The following is a 17,598-nucleotide window of genomic DNA, read 5'->3' on the forward strand; positions in this document are numbered from 1 at the left end:
AAAGTTTCTGTTCATATAAAGGTCTATCATTACAACATGACCGTGATGTTTGCTCGTTTTTATATCACACGGTAACGAGAATCTCTCTCGTCCAGTCCAACACAAACCTCTCAAGTGAGAACCGGTTTGGTAACGACGTCTTCATTACGAATTCCCTCAACACCAAAAGAATACTTAGATATGCCGCCCGAAAGAATATGTATTATCTTTGATCGTCACATCTTTCGGATATTGAAATCATATTAAAATTCCTCTTTAAAAGAAACAAATTTTGGTTAGATAATTAATTTCGTTAAAACAGTGGACTTTGATATAATCGAATTAAAACAATGGAAATAATGCAGATGGCTTAATTCATCTCAAATTTAATGAGTAATTAAAAAATTAAAAACTCCTAACTGGATATCAGGGACGGCAAGGATTTCTACAGCATTATTTTGTATGAGTCCATTAAGGGGATCAAATCTGCTTTTGTATCAGATCTCATTTTCTTCCACAATTAAACCGTTACTACTGCCTATTGCACGACAGGCTTCGTTTATAATAAGGTACGATCTTAAGAAATTTCATTCGACATCCTATTGAAGGAACCCTTCAATTGTGCGAAGGTGTTCAATTGAATGATAGGGAACAGGGGTATGAGTATAATAAAATTTTGTCTCGATTAAGACCACGGAGCTTGTAATACAATACTCGATGTTCTCTCTACATCTCGTATCAATGTCAAGCCAAAAAAATATCTACCGACAAGTCTTTATTCGGTACTTATGCTTTTAATTGATGAATTGTTTTGATCTAAACTTACAGATAAGGAAATATTGAGGAATATTCTTTAACATAATTTAGAGCCTGTTTGCTACAAACAAGATACAAGCTAATAAAAATTTTGAAAACAAAAAAAAAACTAATTTTCTATTCTTATGATATAATGAACAAATAATGTTTATTTTTCGTTTGTATACAAAAGACCTACAATTGTGCATTCATTTTAAATAGAATGAATAAGGAATACGACAATCTTGTAGAATGAACAACCGTATACTTTGTTGGCGTTTCTAAAACCGCTTCATACCACAAATAGCTTGCTTTCTGCATATTGCCTTTGTAAGCGAAGCTTGAAATCGTAATGCAATTGCCTTGCAGATACCTTGAATATTTGACTTGGATGGGCTATTTTAATTTTTTCATCGAATTCTTGCCATAAAATATATACATACCCACAAAGAGTAAATAACTTATGAATTTCATTTTCTAATCACCTTCTAAAATATTCAATAAATCCAGCTTCGCTTAAGCAATATTTCGCGATTAGTATCTGACGGTAATTAAAATTTTGTAGTCATGAATATAATTTTAATAATATTTAGGAACAATAAAATCCGGACGAGCTAATTGGCTGGCCAGAAGAGATACGGTCCGACGGATGTTTTGAATTATTAATACAATACTAGAGCGGTGAATTCTAAGCTTCTTAGTGGCCAACTGAATAAATATCGGAACGATAGCAAGGGCCACCGACTACTTCAACGGTAATACAAGTATTATGTAAATGTGTTTGCTTTAGTTTTACCTTATATTGATTGATGTCATATTAATAATCAAAATTATAATACATTTTTTGATACCCGTTTGTGATAAGGATATTTTATTTCTTATTTACGTATTTCTTAAATGTTGATAATCTGTTTAAATAATTATAACTCACGTCTTCACTCCAGTAATTGGTAATTGGTGCTTTATATAAATGTTTTAGTACAACCATCGCAGCATAACTCTACGAATGCTATATGATATTGCCAATGAGTTATTTGTTACTGAAGTTTACATTAGTAAAAATATGTTTATATATTTGACCCCTCTAATTATTAAAACAAAATTTTAATTCAAAATTCAGCTCTACGGTAGATAGCGCTGTACAAATAGAGATGTATTTTTTAATGTCTGTATATTATGTCAATAGCTGAATCCAATAGAGAAACCATTTCAGATTCATAAAGGACATCTATGCACATTTTACTTACATTTATATACTAGGTTTGACTTTCAACTTTAACATTAAATCGTCGTAACTTGACAAGATTTCAGGCTAGTTTATAAGTTATTAATACTGTTCGGTTACAGAAACCTCGATTCTAATTAGTTTCCGGATACAAAATCAATTAAATGCTAACAACGCCGGGCCCGAAACCGCATCTCCAAGAAATTTTGATACATAACCCTAACACATAATAATAATATTAATAATTTTCAACCTAATACCTGCTATTTTATTACTTACAATGTCCCCATTAGATAGACAATGAGCATTGACGAATGTTAATCGAATCTTAAAGTGTATTTTAGTTGGAATGTTTATAAGTGTGATTTAATTTTTTAACAATATCGAAATTTGTGTAAAGTTCTCGAGTTATTGATGTTTTTAGTCCTATCAGAATGTTTTTAGCATCTGAATGTACTTCCTACTTAAAATTTCTATAGAACGTTCATAGTTCATTTAATGAGTACGAGAATTATATCGCTCAAGTATGCTCATTTTCATACGTCTTCATGTTGATTAAGAGCCTATTTAAATTATCGGCGATAAAGTTTTTGGTCTGCAAAAGCCTTTAAGCTATTTAGTGTTTGTTTTTTTTTTAATTTTTAATAGGAGTTTAAAAATGTCTAGAACCTAGTTCGTGGTTCGAGTCTATATGAGGTATTAAATATTTTTTCATGTTATGATATCAAACTTTTAAATGAAGTCCAGTTTTTAAAGTTTTTAGCAATAGAATTATAATAACTGATTAAGAGGAATATTGGCTTGTGTCTTACATTTATATTTCATCTCTTTTCAACAATATTCTATCAAGCGTTGAGTAATCTCCCTTATTGAAGTAGTATTTCTTCCTAACCGATTTATAATATTTGGTACGTAATAATTCTTTGTGAATTAAAACCATATTTCTTTAAAACATATTTTTTTCTTCTTTTCCCATATAAAGTTTCATGAGCAAAATTAATATAAAAACAACAATGTGATAGTAAAATTAATGTCAAAAATAATTATATTAATAATATACTTGTAAAAATTTCAAAATTAAAAATAGAACCATATTTAAATGCAAATGAGCGTTCGCTTTGTATGATAACTTATAAAAATTAAATTTACAACCAAATCAATTACACATAATATTAACCTGAAAAATAGAAAGGTAAGGGATATTCGTAAATTGATCTAGAGGTAACATAAGCAATTGTTATGTTACATCTGTTAGGGGACCACTGGATTCAAACCACGTACGTAAACGTCTGCCTCGCATTATTGATACAAATATTTATATCAATTGTTCCGAACAAGGATACAGTTGTAATGGAATAATTTCGGGACTGTTCGCTAAGGTTGGTCAGCTTAGAATATTTTTACATCTAAAATAATTTCAAGCATCCATGTGGAAATCTTGACGAATCATATGAGTTAGATACGTAAATTAGAGTTTTGAAATCACGAGTATATTCCATAGATGACATTTATTGTTTGTAAACGTTAATCATGAAAGTAATACACAATGACCTCATAGCGAAAACTGCCGACTCATTGATTACTTAGAATTTTTATTCATCATTATTTGGCTGTTTTATTTTTTTAAATTTAAATAACACTAAGTGAGATTACTCAATCCACTTTTGTTGCTCCACAAAAGTAGAGTCAAAATAACAATTGTTTCCCGTTTTCAGCAAATTGCTTTCTGCCATTGTGATGGGAACAAGAGAATTATTTCTATGGATAACTTTTTGTACATCTATTTTTGTCATTGATTATTAGTTAGTTTAATGTAAGGTGAGCTTTCTGAGTGAATATTACAAGTAAGGTAATTATCAAGTTTGTATCTATATCAAAGTATTTGAAGGTAGCTTATTTGAAGGGGAACACGTGTTTACCCTCTTTTCGGTGAACTGTCTATTTATACTGCTATGAGGTTGTTCAACCCGACGGTCAAAAAATTAAATTAAATGATAATAACGAAGAAAACACTTGAAATAATTTAAAACATAAAAAATTATGGGGCTTATATTCTCAGCAATGTTTTGGTTATTAATTTTATTTTTATAGCTTTAATTACAGATACCTCTATTTACATTTTTTTTTCTATTAATATGATTAAAGAATGGTAACGAGCAAAATTATATTTGCCTTTACTTTAGGTAACTCAAGTAACTATTTTCATATTTAATTTAAGTGCTTATCAAATAAATATACATATATGTCAATGAAGATGGTCACTTTAAAAATAAAATTATTTTAATCGATACAAAAAAAAATATACAATTGTATTTATTCCGTACAAATTTTTTGGGACTTTTGTATAAGGTAAGATGCTGGAGTTTTGTTTGTCTCTATACAAGAAATTCGTGACGACCAACCTCTTCAGTCCGTTGAACCAAACACGTTGCAGTTACACAAAAAAATAAACATCACTCTGCTCTTAAACCGAGAAGTCACTTTATTTAGAATTAAATACAATGTTATCACAACATTATATCATTAATCTATCATACCAGTAAACATTTCAATTTATAAGTTTATAATATCGGGAGTTACGAAGAAGTTTGGCGCAAATACGTAACACTCGTCCGTCGAGAGTGCCGGTCGGCGCACAACTAGCTCTCTGGTTTCATTCCGTACAAAACTTTTAAGTCATGGAGACGGCAAAGCTATGTCGCGCCTCTACAATCCACGCACACAGCCGCAATCGACACCCTATTCACAAACACAAGCCCGAGCTTCCAAGTTCACTAAATAAACGGACACCAACACAAATGCGTGCGAACACCGTCTACCCCCTGTTCATGAAACTGGAGAGAGAGAGCAATATCAACAATCCATTACAGTTTGCGGGTGCGAGGGAGACTTCGATATCGAACAGATGTATATCATTTCACGCAGGTAAGTATTGAAAATGTTGGTGTGTACGAGTGAGTAGGCGAATAAATTTAGCCCAGGCGATGCCGGTTGCGCGCGAATGAGACAGGAACTGTTCAAGTCACCCACTATACATTCCTTCCTGATACCGGCGCGCCGTCGTACCTTTCGATCGTTCAAGTGGCAGATGAAGTTAGGGCTGTCACGTATTCCTTGCGCTAATTAATATAGTCATTATATGCATCAATACTAGATATATCTAAACTATTATTGTAGCACAAATATTTCAAGTGTTTATCTTAAACTCAGTAACTAGCAGGTATTTTATAATCAGAATTAATTTATTTTAATAAAATAACTTAGAGAAAAAGTATGTTACTATTATTAAAATAAATAAACTTATGAGCAAGACCAAGTTTAAAAAGAAAGCTTTTATATCTTTGGAATGAGTATTAAGAATAATGAATGCTGTGTGCCTATTTAAGTAACGAAAGGTGAAGTAAAAAATGGTGTAAGCGGTAGCCCTGTTAAGAGATAATAAAGTAGCAGGTAGCAGTGCAAGTCCCACTACACTCCGTGCCAAATTTTGGAGTCTTACAATCCACGTGTGCACTTGTTGTAGTTTCTAACTACTTTTTCGAGTACTTCTTACACACTTCGGTTTCTTCTAGCTCTGTAATTATAACTAACGCTACTTAATTTTAGTTACACTTCTTCCAAATAGTAATTAAGTTCAACTTTGTGATATAACAAAACCTTAACTTCAATGTATCAAAAAGCAAGACATCAGAATGTTAAAAAAGTGTGTAGCGAAAATAATACCTCACCCAGCATGATTCTTTTGTGTAAAATAATTTTCGATCAAAAAAACTCGGTATCAGAGAGCGTTAAGCGAAACACTTCTGAGAAATCGGAGCCTCGGCGGTCTGTTGTTAACGCATCAAGACACCGTATCACAACATACAATATGTTTCCACGTAACGAAACCATGAGTTAGTATTATGTTTACACCTCCTTGTAACATTTTATTTGTAATGAAAAGTGACAGTTGAAAATATGGGTTCACGCGTAGATATTCGACTAGCACAAGCTCATCAACTTGCCGTAGACTTATCGAAACTGACGAAGCGTTTAAAGTACAAAAATACACATGTGAAATATGACGTGTTTTTGACAGTTTGACACGGGTAAAGTGTTCGCGGTATACTTCATTAACTTTCCGGGTCCCGGTAATATAACAAGACCTCTGATTTGTATTAACTCCAGGAGTAGTTTAACATAATAAAATTGGTCCTAACTATATAAAATGTATGCAAATTATATGGTTTGAGTGTGAAACAAATTTCAATAATAGTGATTTTACTATACCAAATAAACTTTGAGAAATGTTGTTTTGTTTTAGAATGAAAAAAATATAATAGACACATTTTTTTTTGTCAATGATGATTTATTTATAGCCCATTGAAGTCATTCTTCTCCGTCCTAAGTAAGTTATTATTTTATTTTTTTGAATTCGTAAATAGTCCCTCGTGGCTTTCTTGTCTATTGAAAAAAGTAACCCTTTTTTTGAAGCTGCAGTTGAGATGTGCTTAGGATGACGTAATTGACAACCTGTCTTATTTATGTATTTTACAGTTTTTTTTCCCCAAATTTTTTATAAATGTGAAATTTTGTTTTCATATTTATCTTATAAGACGTATATTAAAAATGCCAAAATAAGTTCAAGTGTCTATTACTTTTTGTTGCTTTATCTAGACATACATGAGCATTTACATAGATAAAATAAAAATAAAAATAGATCAACTCAAAGAAAACAAAAGAATAAAAAGTATGCGAAAGGAAATATCATTATAACATAGTACAAATTGCGTTTAAAATATAGTTCGTTTTTATTTTATATTTTTATATGTATTGTAATAATATCTTAAACTTAAAGAACATTTATAATTTTAAATATAAAATTTTAATAAGTTATTAGGTGTTTTAATGATTATTATAATAAGGAACTGTAATAATATTCTCAACAATATAGCGTAAATTATTCACATATAATGTGTGATTTTTTATGTGCCAACCCCTAGCGACTGCGAACTGGTTTCTGTGTGGTCAGAATACCGCGCCAACTGCGTCCAAAACCTAATGGTAGCTATAACAAAGGTGAGTGGAGCTTACCATTGATTTAGATTTTATGTCTGTCAACAAAAAGACTCCCTTTGTGTTTTATTCACAAAAATATGGCTGTACCAAGAGCACGTCCTATCACTATGTAAAGCGCGTTGGAATTATTACGTCCACAGGTACGAATACTAAAAGATATTTCTATTGTTGTGATGGCTTGTCTGTTCGTTAACAGCATTGTTCTTCACGTTATACATATAAGTTAAAAATTTGTTTAATTAGAAAAATATCGGGATATACTTTTTGAGAGCTAACAATACTACTGATTGATGTTTCGATTAATACAACTTTTACCTATTGTACATTATGGTTACTGGTAACGTTCGTATTTCCTACTTAATAAACGTCAAAATGGCATCGTAGTCCGGTCGTGGTGTGACGCTAACTCGACGTTTACCTGACGGCAGTGCTTAGGGCTAAAAATTATTGAGTTGCTTCACTTGTTAGCCTTGAACAAAATGTGAATGTCATATCATTCTAACTTTTACCGAGAATTATTGGCACGTGTAAGGACGGTCGAATATGTTGTGAAAGCACGTAATAGAGTAATATATCGTATATCTAACTTTACATAAAAGTATATTTTTATGTTAACTACTAAGTTTACGTAAAAGTATATTTTTATATTATTTAAATAACATTTGAGAAGGCTTAAATTAAATTCGGATAGACACTAGGGTCAAAATTCATACTCATATGTACCTTTTGTTTGAAAGTAAAATGGTTTCATGGAAGATGTTATTGACATCTATATCTGCTCATGAAATTACAATTGATAATGACTACTATTAATTTTATATAAAAAAATACTAAATCTAATATCGAAGAAGTAAACAAAATAGTATATTAATTCGGTTGTTAAGTTTTAAGACAGATTAAAATGGGCGAATTAAGAATATACATGGGAGACATAATTTACACTTGTTTTCGAACACTTTGGTCTCAAAAAAAATAAAAGTCAGTTGTAACGGGCGAAGGTGTAATCAATCAGTCATCATTGTTATTGTTGTGGCTCGATTGCACGGCCCTCCAGCGGCCATTAGTTTGATTAGCTCGTCCGCTCCACGCACGCTGATTGTGCGAACGTTGGGCTCTGATTGATTCCTCAAATGGCATCATTCTATGCTCACTTTATTTCTATTGATACATTGATATCCTATCCACTACATTATACAAATAAATGCTAGGTCCCTATTTGTAACATCGAAAGGATTTAAATGTTTATACAGTCCGACTGGAATAGAACGTGTGATAATCAGGACAGAAGAAGTGTGTTAAACTCAAAAAGAAAATATGTTCTTTTGGGTCGACATTCTTAACAAATGTAGGCTAGGGTGAATGGAGGAGTGACAAAAACTTGACGAATAAAGGAAAGGTCGAGACGACAGACCTTAGACCCTCGTGCGGTGTCCATTTGAATGACGATGTCATGTTTATTTGAGCTAAAGGGAGGCACTACTTTAACAATATGACATGTTTTTGTCCTAAAAGTAATCTTAGAGTACTTTTTAGATCTGATAATGAAAGAACTTAGTATGTCATGATATTTTCTCAATGACAATTATACCAACTACATATTTGCCTGAATTTTAAACATTCATTCTGTTTTATTATATCGACGATTAGAAAAGAAGCAACAAAAAAAGTTCCTTAAAAACAAAAGACTGTGATTATTTTATGAAAATTCCTTTATAAATTTCAAGTGATAATTTTTTTTAGCTCATCTAATACTTATAAGTAATCTTTGTTTTCAAGACAAGATAGAGTTGCGTAGCATTCTGATTGTGAAAGTTTCGTTAAATCGAAGACGAACCACAACTCACGAAGTGGACCATCAAACTGTAAAGAAAAGGACAAAACAAAATGTATAAAGAAAATTGCTTCCACAAATCCACTCGTATCTTGGACAATAAACGTGGGACGGCTCGGACAACCTAATAGCAATGAAATCACGAAACCAAAACTGTCGTATGTTGGATTTCGGTCGATAGCTGAGGCTTAAGATGTTACGGATGATCTGTCTCGTCGGCCAGAAGATTACGTCATATTCAACAAAACAAAACTATTAACTAATACAGTGAAAATGATTTTTGTAGTTATTAAATGAGTTGAAACCAGAAAAAGAAATTAAGAAAATCCTTGTTAATGCTTTAAAAAAGTTTTTACTTTTTTTTTGTTTGCACTATAATTTTTTTAAGACATATTTAAAAGAACATAAATTTTTTGATTAAAAGTTTATAAAAAAGATACTTTCTTTTAAGTTAATTTCCAGTAGACATATATTTTATAGCTGTTAAAACAATATTCATTAAGAAAAAGCTTCATAAAAACTTTTCATATTTAATGTTATGGTTTCCAAAGAAAGTAAGAGAGGGCTTTCAATTTATACGCTCCTTTTTGTATCTTTTTTTATTATTATAGCATTAAAGAATATAATGGTATATTAAAAAATAAATGCTTATATACAAACAATTAAATTTATTACTCAAATTTAATAATTACTTTATAGACTTAAGCAAAGAAGTTTTGTCAGAAAGTTCCTATATAATTCTTTGACTTTGATACGGGGGCAGTAACTGGATTTGATAATGGATAGGGATGCATATAAGGGCTTGAAGGTCTTACTTTTTTTGACATAAAATACTAAAGTCTAGTTTTCTGCCGGCTCACGCACAAATCTATTATGTTATTTGTAGAAATAATTTTACTTTTGTTCAATATTGTTTTTTTCATAGGTGGAGTGGTTTGGATATAGTCAGTGTCTCCCATAAAATTGTATACTACATTACTTAAAGCAAAGTATTTGATAATAGGATAAGGGCAGGGTTCTTTATATTGATAAATACATATCACGTCATATATATTAAAGGACATACATACATAGGAAAATTACTGAATATTCTTGAAATCTGATAGAATTTTGAAATAAATATGTATCTACGAACATTTATTAATTACTTTATATATTGACTTTGATATATTTTATACTATTTCATTCAGTTTTTCACGGAATAATAATTGAGTTCATTTCTATTAATGCTAAGATTGTTCACGTGCGGTACCATTCATCCGTATAAGACTATTTTTGAGCTTTAATATGACAAGCGTGGGTTGTTTTTAACTTTATTATAGCCCCGTTTTTTTTCTTATAATATAATGAATGTGGTATAATATAACTGCCTACAGTAAATTCATTTATATTTGTGACATTTTTTGTATCATGCTATTTATATAACTATATATGAAAAATATTTATCGTTAGTTTTGTTATGTATTTCATTGATTTATGCAAAATATATTTTATAAAATCTGAGATCCAAGGATATTTGGAAGTTTTTGTAAATTAGGGTTATTTTTACTTTTATTTTATTTTAAGTCAAATTCAGTTTGATTGTTTCTTTTATTTATTAATCAAAGCACTCAGAAAGCTTGAAAACGTGTTTCCTTCACTAGACATAATCGGTGATTATATAGCATAATTATTATAGGACTACAATAAATTGTCTTCAATTTATAATACTAAAATAATATGTATATATATTTATATTGTATTTATGTGTAATTATTAATTACACATCATTATTTTTTTTACTTTCACTCACTGTCTGAGTACAGTTAAGCCGTTAGAGCTGTCTACTGTTAGCCATTAACAAAAATATTTTTTTCTACAAAGTGATATTTAATTTTCTATGAAATTTGTATTAATAATTTTCTATAATCATCATATTAGTCTTACTCTTATACAGTTAATGATCGATTATTATAAACCGTATAATCTTAAGTAGGTGATACATTTAATTTTACTTATTTAAACTACGGTTTAGTTACAGTATTTTTATACGAGCTTTTTAGTACTAACTGAATAGTGTAAGAGCTAAGTGAATTATTTCTATCGCAGCTTCGTTTAAGGTAAGAGCATTTAACTTGACCTTCATTTTATACATTCGTAATTTTTCTCGGTTTCAAAATATACACCTACTTCTTATAAGAAACATATGTTCAACACATATTTTGAATATGAATAACTGCAGTCTGTAAGAGGTATCTCGAGTTATGATATAGCGTTTAGTAGTGTTCCTTGAAAAACTACCGTTTAATTGTTAAGTTGTAACAAGACTAAATTTAGGAAAGCTATATTTTGGGGTACCACTTTTTAGTTCTAAATCTGTAAATTATATTTAGGAATCGCTTCAATCAATGTGATTTTATTCAGTTTTGCACTTAAACTGTCTAGTTGGAACGCCAGCACGATCTGATAAGTTTAGACTGAAATAATTTAATTACATATTTATTATTATAAATAATACTTTAATTCTATGTTTCCGAATAGTTTGTGTAAATGTCTTATATTGGTGATTTTTATTTAAATTTATTTATTTTTCTTCTTGCCCCAAGTTATACTACTCTTTTCTTAAAATCGCCCGAGCTTTATATTGAATAAAGCTAGTTAAATTCTTATCGGTCGAGCTGATTTATTTTATACCAAACTATTTATTTTTATGTAAAATACGATAAATATGTATACCAAATTTTTCTATTCCACTCTCTTTAAATGGACATAAACCAAATCGTGATACTAAAAGCATGAAAAATTATCTTTGAAGAAAAATAAGTAACAACTCATAAAGTCTTTAAAAATGTTTTATTTATTTCATAGACCTTTATATACAATATTATATAGAAAATTGCCTGTCAGAAGCACTAAGCTCGGTCAAAGGGTAGGAAGAGGTTAAAAATAAACAGTTCTTTTACGTGCTCAGTTAATTTCAGCGCTGTATCAAAAGTGTACCATACGATTTCTAACTATAATTTAAATGAAACAGAAATTTTTCATGAGATTTGATGACTTACTTTTTCTTTAGTAAAAAGAATTATTTGAATATTACATTTGATGATAATTTTTTATAATTTTATTTTTCAGTATTAATCAAATGCAACTTTTCTTTGCCACTTACTTCACTAATATATGTACATTTGGTTACATTAAGCACATTTGTAATAAGATTTAAAACATTAAAAAATAATATATTTTTTTAAACGAAATGTAAATTAAATTATGTAACCTTAAACTGAATATCCCGATCGAGTGTCAGGAATCTACCAAGATATTTGTTAGCAATTATAATGTTTATATGAGTTAACACCTTACACAACATTTTGGAAACAATGTTACGACTACAAAAACCAAGCTACAGATTAATACAATATTTGTCTGTTACGCAAAAGTGGTTTTCAATTTATGTCCATAGTTAACTTGTTAAAATGGCTTAATAAAATTTTTGAAGATAAAAACAAGAACGCAGGGTTGATGAGTTATAAGCTATGAATTTTATACAGTTACGTTCAAGTTAATAGTGTTATTCGTATTTACTATTACACAGTTTGCCTCGCAAAATATTTAATATCATATTTTTGTTCAGAATGAATCTCCAATGCATAGTATTTATAAGTAAAAGTAGATTTTAATTATTATAACCTTTATGTTTTAAAAGTAAAAAAATAACACATTAATATTAGTGTATTATAAGGTATATATATATCAAATCAAATATCAAATTGTACACGTACTTATATATATACGTACGTATACAATTTGAAACCAACTTCATCATATTTGTGAATAAATTATCATAAATAAAGAGTGTCTAATTTAATGACTTAAAATGACAGTTGAAGAAAAACACAGAGAATAAAGCTTACAAAGAAAAAAAGCGTTTCTGAATCTAAGAAGATTTTAGAGATATATTTTGATAATTCTGTTGTCAAGTTCTGTTGTCAAGTATTTATATATTCTCAAACAAAACTATTGAACAATAAATTAAATGAAGTTTCTTCTGTTTTTGACGTCTAACGTATAATTATGTTGAAAAGATACAGCAACTTCGAAATAACTCAAAGGCATAATACAACAATTCCATTAGAACATTGTTGAGGGTTCGACGTGCTCAGAAATCGGTTACAATATTCCTTTAAATTCAAAGGCTGTCTAAGGACTTGTTACACTTTACGAATTGCTAGTTAAGAGTTGGTTAGGCGTCTGCATAAGTTTATGATTATTCTTAGACTTACTTACATGCGTGTGAGAATATATAATTGATTAATGTACCGCACATATTCGTGACTGGTTAATATATATTCTTGTTACTGGAAGTTTTTATAATATAGAATATACACGAATTAAATTAAGATGTACAGCTATTGGATTTATATTGAAAGCTAGCTTCGAAACAAACAGGAACATATGATTTCTTAAAAAATAGTTTGTAAATAATACATGATATAATATGGAAATTGATCTTTAATGTTAAAAGCAGAAATTGCTGATATTTAAAGTTAAATATATAAAACGCAAGTAATCAATCTATTTCAAGGAGATAGTTTTGAGAAATCTTAATAATTTGTCAATATAATTTTAAACATTTTTTAAGCGTAGTCATCACGCGTACTATCCGGCCAATTCGTTTTGTGTAATATTATTTTAATGTTTAATATATAAATTTATCTTATTACAATTCCTCTCACAATTGATTTTATGAACTACTACAGTTTTATTCAACCCAAGTCCGGTTCAAACAAAAAGAATTCGACTCCATTACGAAAAAATGTCATTTATAATTCCTAACATTAAAAGTTGGCAGAGGTTTTGTTGGATGGGCGAAGTGTCAAAGTTAAATTGAATATTAGAGAGAAATGATATCGTTGACGGAGTTCGGTAGCTTCGCACTGAGTAGTTAATCCTATACCACAATTGAATTGAAGTTGAATGTACAAGAACAATTGTTAGTTACATCGCTTATTTATTGCGGCGTGGTCTGTCTGAGATTTCTAATAGTATTTTATACCTCGAAACTGATTTTCATATATTTATTTTCTATGATTTATGTGTGAATTATTTCAATTAGCACCTATTTATATATCAGATCATAATTATAACTTTTTGTTTTATTTTGTTATCCTACTTTACATTAATTTCATAAAAAGTTATATTTAAGATGAACAACATAACTATCCATGCATCGTATACTTCAAATGCATTTTAATTACATTTCCTAATGACGGAGTTATGTGACCAATTATTTTGATTTTTTCTAAACATGATTTCTTTTAACGTGAGATTTTTTTAAGTTATCGCCGGTACGTATAACATATAAACACACAATCAAACATTATTAAACTTGTTACGTACGCGCTACATATTATAAAATAAATAAATATCGCCGGGGCAACATTGTTGTATGGATAAAATATCATATAACTGGTGACGCCGCTGACTCCGCGGAACGAACACCCAGCCGTGTGAACCAGAAGTTTCCTGGTACCACACAAGCAATGGAATGGTATTGCTATCCTAACATCGGGGCAATCATGTAGTCTTAGGTATAGGTTATAAGTTTTAATATGTAATTTTTGTTATAATATATAAGTATGTTTCGTAGTTTTCCTGGAATCTCCGGTTGCCACCTCATATAATTAACTCATCTAATAGAAGTAGACAATAATATTTTTTTTCATTTCAAAATCTTCTTATATAGAATTAGAAAAAGGTTTTGTGTTCATAATTTCTTAATGAAACGACCATTATTATGAGACTAAAATTGTTAAGTTACGTAAGCTTAATGTAGTCCTCTAATGCAAGCTGTGAGAAGAATTCAGAAAATATCAAAAATTTAAATGTCTTATGCAGACTATTGTAAAAAAAGTTCTTCATTCCAGAGCCATATTTGCCTCATATGAAAAATTTTAACGTAATGGATTAATAGAGGAATATAAGTATTAAAAACTTTATGTATCGCATTCATTCATAATATATGTTCTTCTCCTTAATAAGATATAATTGAATGTTTGAATACATTTAGATTTCTTTAAAAAGGACAAGAAAATTAACGAGTCATTATAATATAGCCGCAGGATTTACTCGTTTTTATTTAGCTAAATATTAAAATACTAGATTGTCGCTGTATTAAAATAAAGTTGAAATTTTATGAAGTTTAAAATATATATATTGTATAATAATGTCCAGACGTATACACATTAATATACTGAGAAATTTTTTTTGACGACACAAATATATTTAATCATCAATAGCCTACCAGAAATAACAGATTCCATTGTTACCAAAGGGTGGCTTTAACCATGAGGATGGTTTAATACAGTGTTAGTAGGACAGATATGAAACTCATTTGTCTTGGACAATTGACTAGGACAGACGACTGACGGGAGGCTAATAGTAGATTCAAGATTAGCTCCCCACAAACAAATTGTCGTCTATTGTTTACATTCTACGACGGCGGCGGAAGGAAATATGTGAAGCTTTACATATGTTTTCTTGTACAAATACGGTCTGTTATTATTTTGGACGAAGCAGGCATACGCTCATAGATACAGTCCAACATTTACTCATTTTGTTTCTTAATATTAAAACGTGAAAAGTTTCAGAAAAAGAATCACAAAGAAATCTATGGAAAAGCAAAGCTCTTAACCTTGCATTATTATACGTACCCTACTTTCTTTTGTTATGTAAAGTTTAAAAAGGGGTCAGTAAACTTAAAAATAAGACATGAAATGTTTTCAAAGCACTGCTTTCAAAAGGAAAAGATGAGCGCTTACCGACACCTTGGCTGTTTACATTTCTTCGAAATAAAGACGTACGAGTGTCTTAGTTTATGGCACGTATTAATGTTTGAAATGGAATGGTTTCTTCAGTCCAATTCATATTATAATGAAGATTTAAAGTAACGCTACAATTTTTAAAAGTCGGTTTAACTTTTAACTAATATTTAAACTTAAAGTTGATAATTAAAAAAAAAACTTAAGACAAAAAACCACTATTAATTTTATTAAGTTTCTATTGAATTGACGACTTTTTTTATTAATTTCATTTTTTTTATTAAATAAAACTATACGTTTTATAAAAATTTAAACAATTAAATATTCAACAAAACCGTTCTTGATCTTTTTATTAACTTGATGATTCACACAAAGGTTATTTGATTAACATCTTAATATAATTAAAAAGGAAAGTATGAAAAATTTTCATATTTCTAATAACTCACCAAGGTATAGCGGAGAACGTAAAATGTAAGACACCGGTATTAAAGATTAAATAATCGACGGGCGATTCTAAGGCAGCCCACGTCCAATTAGGGTCTCGATCCCCTGAGACTTAGGATCATATCAGACCGCGACCACTGCTGAAACGTGTTTCTGTCCGAGCACATTATTTTAATACATTTTGTTTTCAGTATACTCTACTCAATCAAGATGTTAATACATCATGAGAGTTTTTAAACACAACAAAACAAGTTATTTGTCATGTTTGACAATGTGCGATCTTGCTTACTAATATTAAAAAGGAATTGAATATTTGTTTTGTTATTTTCATATTAGTCTTAAAATAAATCATATCTATATGAAGAAACTTCATTAAATTGAGATAGATGGAAATAAAGTAATTAATTTATAGAGAATAACAAGATGTGTGTAGCTAATAGAAGGGGTTTGCCATGTTCTAACACATAAAGTTTTCACTTTATTTCATGGACACAGGAAATAAAAACATTTTTCGAGAAAGGTTTCTTTTGGTTTTAACGTAACCCGTAAACTAACAACAACATTGCTTACCTAAAAGAAGGTTACTCGGGTACGTACAGCAAACTCGAAGTGACAACACAACGATTCTTCCAAAACTATTACCTCTTGTTTCTTTGTTCAAAATAATTAATACCTTGGTGAGTCATCTCATTTTGTGTTATACCAGTTTTATTGATCGGAAACCATAGTAAATACAAATCACTAATGCTTTTTATATTTTTCCTGTCACGTTCATAGACTCAATTACTCCTAATTGAGGATACCAGTTTGCCTTGACAGCGTATAAGAAATGGAATATAAAAATATACAACCGTAAATGACATATATGAAATAATTAATGAAATAGAAAAATAGTAATATATTTTGACATTAAATTAAGAACATTTTGCTAACACGTAAATTATTTTGATTTAAATGTATGATATATCGTTTACTACCTAACAATCATCTATGGCTGTGTTACCCTTTAAAGATTTAAAAACCTTTTTTGATTTAAGAACCCTTTACGAATTAATTGTAATTTAAAGGTTGAAGAAACACATGGCCGTCTTGACTAATCGTATGTCAAAAATGTCTTAATCTTTTTAGAATATAGCTGGTACTCGTACACTGCTGGAGCGACAGTAACCTAATATTAATTAAGCTTAGAATCATACATGGAAACTGGCTTTCAAATGAAAATTTTGGAAGCGATAATGCTACGGACACACAGGCATCGATGTCAGACTTATAACTACCCTCTTTTTAGGTCAAAATTAAAAATTCAAGTTATTTTGTTATTTCAAAATAACAATATTTTGTCTAATATTTTAAAGTTATTTCTGAGAATTAAAGAAGCTCTTTAAAAAACAGTGTCGGTAAATATTGACAATTTTTTTTAAAAATCGATGTAAACCAGTTTTATTTTAAATTTATTAAATACTTTCGGG

General features: G+C 29.6%; 1 protein-coding gene across 1 annotated transcript in view; it reads right to left on the reverse strand.

Moving 5' to 3' along the window:
• Positions 1-4,721, reverse strand: part of LOC116770884 (semaphorin-2A-like) — a 79,965-nt gene extending 75,244 nt beyond the window's left edge. The window contains 1 exon segment of the mRNA XM_061520968.1: positions 4,402-4,721. The gene's annotated coding sequence lies outside the window, so the exon portion shown is untranslated.
• Between the last annotated feature and the right edge of the window lie 12,877 nt (positions 4,722-17,598).

The sequence above is a fragment of the Danaus plexippus genome, chromosome 7, assembly GCF_018135715.1.
Source record: "Danaus plexippus chromosome 7, MEX_DaPlex, whole genome shotgun sequence".
Lineage (NCBI taxonomy): Eukaryota > Metazoa > Arthropoda > Insecta > Lepidoptera > Nymphalidae > Danaus > Danaus plexippus.